The sequence below is a fragment of the Labeo rohita genome, chromosome 8, assembly GCF_022985175.1.
Source record: "Labeo rohita strain BAU-BD-2019 chromosome 8, IGBB_LRoh.1.0, whole genome shotgun sequence".
Lineage (NCBI taxonomy): Eukaryota > Metazoa > Chordata > Actinopteri > Cypriniformes > Cyprinidae > Labeo > Labeo rohita.
The window spans coordinates 11183445-11191193 of NC_066876.1; positions in this window are offsets into that span (position 1 = coordinate 11183445).

Here is a 7749-nt window from a genome sequence, read left to right on the forward strand (position 1 = left end):
GATCTAGAGTTTTCGTTGGAGGGCGTGTCCGTGGCGGCCTGTCAAATTTCGATGATTCGCCATGAAAAAGGAAGTTGTTATAACTCAGCCATACAAAGTCTGATCTGCCCCAAAGTTCACATGTTTGATAACAGTCTGGTCCTGAACACATACGTATGATCATATTCAGTTATAGTCATAGCGCCACCTGGTGGCAACAGGAAGTCACATGTTTTACGTTGTGAGAAACTCCTCCTAGTGATTTCATGAAATCAACATTATATTTGGTCAGTCTAATCTAAAGGCCTTTGCCATGATAAATTGTGAAGATCTTGAGTTTTCGTTGAAGGGCGTGTCCGTGGCGGTCTGACAAAGTTCGATGTTTCGCCATGGGAATAGAACCTGTTATAAGTCAGCCATACAATATCCGAATAGCCCCAAACTTCACATGTTCGATAAGAGTCCTGGCCTGAACACATCTAGAGGCAAATATTCAGTTATCATCATAGCGCCACCTGCTGGCAACAGGAAATGTCTTATTTTACACTAACTTAAACATGCAATGTCCAATTTGCACCATACTTCACATGTTTGGTAAGAGTCCTGACCTGAAGACATCTAAAGGCCAATATTCAGTTATAATCATAGCGCCACCTGTTGGCAACAAGATATGTCATGTCTTACACTAGCTCAAGTATACTATGTTCAATCTGCACCAAACTTCGTATGTTTGATAAAAGTGCAGGCCTGAACACATCTACATTCTAATATTCAGTTATAGGCATAGCGCCACCAGCTGGCAGCAGGAAGTTTTGCACATATTAATGACTTTGACAGATTCCTCCTAAATTTACTATGTGAAAAGCATAGTGCCCACCATTCGCCTCCGATCGGAGGTGAGCCCGGGTGCGAGGGCCCTTTCATCGCTGCTTGCAGCTTTAATTTAAAATGTAATTTATTCCTGTGATTTCAAAGCTGAATTTTCAGCATCATTACTCCAGTTTTCAGTGTCACATGATCTTTCAGAAATCATTCTGATATGCTGATTTGCTGTTCAAGATACATCTATAATTATTAATATTATCAATATTTAAACAATTGAGTACATTACATACTATACCATTAAAAACTGGGAAAGGAATGATAGAAATTAATACTTTTATATAGCAAGGATGCTTTAAAGTGATCAAACGTGATGATTAAGACATTTATAATGTCACAGAAGATTTGTATTTCAGATAAATGCTGAGCTTCTGAACTTTCTATTCATCAAAGAAACCTGAAAAAATTCTACTCAGCTATTTTCAACAATTATAATAATACATTTTTTTGAGCAGAAAATCAGAATTTCAAAATGATTTCTTAAGGATCATGTGACTGGAGTAATTATGCTAAAAATTCAGCTTTGAAATCACAGGAATAAATCACATTTTAAAACATTCAAATAGAAAGTAGTTATTAGTAAAAAAAAAAAAAAAAAAAAAAAAAACAGATTTTCCTGTTTTTGCTGTACTTTGAATCAAATAAATGCAGGCTTGGTGGGCAGAAAAGGCTTCTTTAAAAACATTAAAAATCTTACTGTTCGAAAACTTTTGACTGGTAGTGTACATGTTATATATATATATATATATATATATATATATATACACTACCGTTCAAAAGTTTGGGGTCAGTAAGACTTGTAATAGTCTTTAAAGAAGTCTCTTATGCTCATCAAGGCTGCATTTATTTGATTAAAAATAGAAAAAAAACAGTAATATTGCAAAATGTTTTTACAATATAAAATAATGTTTTTTATTTTAACATACTTTAAAATAGAATTTATTCCTGTGATGAAAAGCTGAATTTTTATCAGCTGTTACTCCAGTCTTAAGTGTCACATGATCCTTCAGAAATCATTCTAATATGCAGAATTATTATTAGAATGATCAATGTTGGATAATATCAACAGTTGTGCTGCCAAATATTTTTTGGAACCTGTGATTTTTTTTTTTTTTTCAGGATTATGAATAACAAGTTTAAAAAGTACAGTGTTTATTCAAAATATAAATATTTTATAACAATGTAAATTATTTATTATTAACTTTTAATAAACTTTTAATTATTAACTTAATACACCCTTGGTGAATATATATATATATATATATATATATATATATATATATATATAAAATATGTTAAAATGATTCTCTGAAACACAAGGGTTAAAATGATAAAAAACATTTTGATGTTTAATGAAAAGTATCACTGCTGAAACTGAAATACTTTCTTATCTACCAAAATATACAGCATTTCACAATATTGTAAAATGACAGTTAAGAATAAACACTGGTACATACTCAACTCGGCCTAAAATCACAAAGCAAAACTAAAACCACTATTGTTAAAGGAAGAGGAGGAGGATCCTCCCATGCACTGTTTTTCTTTCCCTAAATGTGTGTAAAGAGCAGCTGAGTTCAGCTCTGTCATTCACTCTTTCTCATTCACTCCCTCAGTCTTAAATTTCCCTTCGTTCACTCTGTCTCTCCCCCATCTTTTTCCCCTACAATTCCTCCCACAACTGCGGCCACTCTTCCATCCCACACACCTCCTCCTTTTAAGCTTAAGAATATGAAGTTTTGTGTTCGTACTTGCCCGAAATTAATCTGACTTTCACGTCTCTGCATGCCAAATAATTGGTTATAACGAAACATTGCATCATTGCATCAAATAAAAATGTGGTGAAGACATACTTCACAGTTAATATGAGGTTAACGGTACGTTTTAACTGCTGTAGCCATCTGAATGTATTAATTTAGTGCAATTAATTAAAAAAAGAACAATCACGCCTCCAGGCCTGTATCTAAATGACACAAAAAGGGATTTTCCTATCATGGCAGTAAGTCAAATACATTATTATATATATATATATATATATTTTTTTTTTTTTTTTTGCTGATACTACAGACAGTCTGTCTTGCCAGAAAATAATAACTAATAAACGAGTAGCTCAGAATGAGTAGGAGCCATTTGTGCTTTTATATACATACACTACCGGTCAAAAGTTTGGGGTCAGTACATTTTTATTGTTTCTTTCTTTTTTTTTTTTTTTTTTTTTTTTAAGAAATTAATACTTTTATTCACCAAGGATGTATTAAGTTAATAATTAAAAGTTTATTAAAAGTTAATAATAAATAATTTACATTGTTATAAAATATTTCTATTTTGAATAAACACTGTACTTTTTAAACTTGTTATTCATGAAAGAATCCTGAAAAAAAAAAAAATCACAGGTTCCAAAAAATATTTGGCAGCACAACTGTTGATATTATCCAACATTGATCATTCTAATAATAAATCCACATATTAGAATGATTTCTGAAGGATCATGTGACACTTAAGACTGGAGTAACATCTGATAAAAATTCAGTTTTTCATCACAGGAATAAATTCTATTTTAAAGTATGTTAAAATAAAAAAACATTATTTTATATTGTAAAAACATTTTGCAATATTACTGTTTTTTTTTTTTTTTTTCTCTATATTTTTAATCAAATAAATGCAGCCTTGATGAGCATAAGAGACTTCTTTAAAGACTATTACAAGTCTTACTGACCCCAAACTTTTGAACGGTAGTGTATATACATATATACATATATAAGCGTGTGTGTGTGTTTTCAGTTGCTTCCATTCTCATCTTTTTATATCATCATGTGTTATGTGAGTTCAGTATGTACACCTGTTGCATTAAGTGTGTGTGCACGATTCAATAATCTATATGTGGTTTTGTGAGGGTGTCAGGATGAGGGTGTTCATTTTAAGTGCGTAAACTGTTGCGAGGATGGTGCTGTGGGCTGAGGTTAGTGTAACGAGCCATGTAATGTCACAACTTCCTGTTTGGCAGAGAAAAAAAAAAAAATAGAACTGTCCCTTGTTGCTGTAGCAACAAAATAGACCTGTATTCTGTCGGAAAATAATTCAATAATATAAAATTTTAACGATTGTTTTTAAGACTATATCCTGAATGAATCATTGTGTGTATACGATACAGTGGTGTATACCTTATTTTGTATTTCATTAAATTTTTCAATTTTTTTTTTATTAAAATTGTAATACAATTTCAATCTACATATTAATTTAATCAAATCGTTCTGTCAAACGTTTGCGTTTGCCTATTATATGTGTGTACTGTGTGTAATTATTATGTGTATAAATACAAACACATTCATGTATATATTTAAGAAATACTTACAATGTATTTATTATCATTTTTACATATTTTATATTTAAATAAAAATATGTTGTACATAACATATTTCTCTTAAATATATACTTTAATTTCTGTGTATATACATAATAATTACACAGCACACATTGTAAAAAATAAAAACACAATTTGTTGAGTCAGCATAAAATAATTTGTTACCCTGCTGCCTTAAAATTATAAGTTCAGTCAACTCAAATAAGTTTAGTCAACTTGAAATGTTAAGTTGTACTAAGTAACAACTTAAAAAAAGATATTTGTGTTTGCTAAACTTAACAGATGAGTAAGTAACCCAGCTGCCTTAAAATTTTAAGTTGACTCAACTCAAATATCTAAGTTGTCACTTAGTATAATTTAACATTTCAAGTTGAATAAACTTTTTTTGAGTTGACTGAACTTAAAATTTTAAGGCAGCCAGGTTACAAATTATTTTAAGTCGACTCAGCAAATTGTTTTTACTCAAACTTTTATTTTGTATGCAATTAATCGCGATGAATCGTTTGACAGCCCTAATTTAAATACTTGATATTTAAAAATGTTTAATCTACTCACAGATGCATAGACATGCATATCTATATACACGTATATATATACATTTCCTGTGTTAACTTTCCTGTGGACCAAATCATTTCTGTACGTCACGAATGTCGACATATTAATATTAATACTCATGACTACATCCTGATCACAAATTGCAAATGTAGGTAAAATAATGTTTGGGTGAGGGACGCCCCCTCCACATTTGTTTAATCAAACCGTCTGTCTCTCATAAAGGAAGCTGATGAGTAATCTAGTGAAAATCGATGCTTATTCTATGTAAATGTTATGTTTCATATAATGTTTTGTTCCAGAGAAAACAACCAACTAGTTCAAGTCAGAAAGCTTGAGGAATAAATAACCTAACGTGTTAAAAAAAAAAAAATGTTTTGGAAGAACTATTCGACGTGCGTTTACTCTGGCAGCGTTTCTTGCCTCCCGTGATGTCACTCGCCTCAGTAAAACAATAGGAAAATGCAGAAAGACCAGCAGACAATAGCATCAAAACCAGTCATTCAAAATCACAACCGAGGAGAGTTTTCAAAACAGATCATTTCCTATAACAAGCAGGACTTTCCCTAAAATCCCCAATGACATGATAGGCTACTAGGATATAATAAACATTAACTTAATGGTTTCTGTAAAGCTTTGAAACAATATGTGTGGTGAAAAGCGCTACACAAACAAAACTGACTTGATCAAATATTACTTTTTGATATGAGAATTCAGAGATAAGAGATTTCAGCCCCCTATTCATGCTGAAAAACACAATAGCGTAACTGAAAGAACTGAAAAACAGTCCCATCATCGATCAGATGTAATGAAGGCAGTCTAAACAGGAAGTCTGACAGTCTTTCAGTTACCAAAGGGGAACTTCATATGAAAATGAGCGTTTTAGAGATTTCGGCGTACTCCCCTCTGGCCAGAGGAGCGGATAATCCCCAGGATTAACCAGTTGGCAGGGGAATATTAATTCTAGAAAAACACTGTAATCCACCAGATTTACCTCTCCCGCTTTATCTTTCGTTCTCACCCACATGTCAGCCCAACCAAAACGTGTTATTCATTCATCTGAAACGTGTCTTCCTTTTGTTCTGTTCTAGTGAATGGATCTGTTTTACATAAGGTGTGTGTGTGTGTCTGTGAACTCAGTGTGTAACTGAATAACATATGGCAGCATCTGGTGGTCAGATAATAATGCAAATGACATTAACCACTGAAACAAACATAAAAAAGTAAATTACCCATGAAAATCTACCTGAAGAGCTTGTTTCTGTGTACAGTATGTCACATGACTTCATGACTTTCATGTCATTTAATGATGTCACTATTTTTCTGGATGAGCATTTGTCAAGTTGATGGTTAATTTATTGTACCTTTCATTATTGGGCTTTAAAATTTCCATCAACTTTTGATATATAAAAATATATAAATATTAATTTATATTTAGAATATAATATAAATATTAATAAAGGTATAGTTCAAACAAAACAGAAAATTCTGTCATTAATTAGTCACCCTCATGTTGTTCCCTTTGTTCATCTTCAGAACACAAATTGAGATATTTTTGATGAAATCCGAGAGCTTTCTGACCCTGTATAGACATCAATGGAATTGACACATTCAAGGCCCAGAAAGGTAGTAAGGACATTGTTAAAATAGTCCATGTGACATCAGTGGTTCAACCGTAATTTTATGAAGCTACAAGAGTACTTTTTGTGCAAAGAAAACAAAAATGTATTCACTTTACTTTATTTAACAATTTATTCTGTTTCGTGTCAATCTTCGACGTGCATTCCCAAGATTAAAATCATGGTTGACCCACTGATGTCACATATTTAATCGATGTCCTTACTACCTTTCTGGGTCTTGAACATGTCAGTTGCATTGCTGTTTTTGTGTTCTAAAGACAAACAAAGATCTTACAAGTTTGGAACTACATGAGGGTGAGTAATTAATGACAGAATTTTCATTTTTGAGTGAACCTTTAAAATATTTTTTAAAAAATGTAAAAAAAAAATGAAGACTCCAGTCTTCAGTGTCACATCATCCTTTCAGGATTCTTTGATAAATAGATAGATACAAAGATAAGCATTTATCTGAAAAAAAAAAGCTATTGGAACATTATACACTATACCATTCAAAAACTTGGAGTCAGTATTTTATTTATTCATTTTTTGGGGGGGAAAGAAGTTATAGAAATTAATAGTTTTATTTGGCAAGGATGCTTTAAATTGATTAAAAGTGATGATAAAGACATTTATAACGTTACAAAATATTTCTATTAATAAATATAAATATAAATATAAATGTTCTTCTGAACTTTCTATTCATTAAAGAAACCTCAAAAAATTCTACTGAGAATTTTTTAAAATATTAGAATGATTTATGCAGTAATGATGCTAAAAATTCAGTTTTGAAATAGGAATAAATAGGATTAAATTACATGCTAAAATATATTAAAATTGAAAACAGTTATTTTAAATAGCAAAAATATTTCAAAATTGTACTATTTTTACTGTACTTTGGATCAAACAAATGCAAGCTTGGTGAGCAGAAGATACTTCCTTAAAAAACATTAAAAATCTTACACACACACATACACACGCATGTTATTTGAATATATTTTAAAATGCAATTAATTCCTGTGATGTACAGCTGAATTTTCAGCATCATTACTCCAGTCATTAGTGTCACACGATCCTTCAGAAATCATTCTAATATACTGATTTGCTGTTAAAAAACATTGCTGCTTAATATTTTTTTTGTGGAAACCGTCATACGTGTTTTCAGAATTCTTTGATGAAAAGAAAGTTCAAAAGAACAGCCTTTATTTGAAATAGCAATCTTTTATAACATTATATGTAATGTCAATTTAATGTATTTAAACGTACTAATTTCTTAAAAAAAAAAAGAAAGTTATATTAAAAAAATATATATCTATATCTATATATATATATATATATATATATATATAAGCATACCATCCT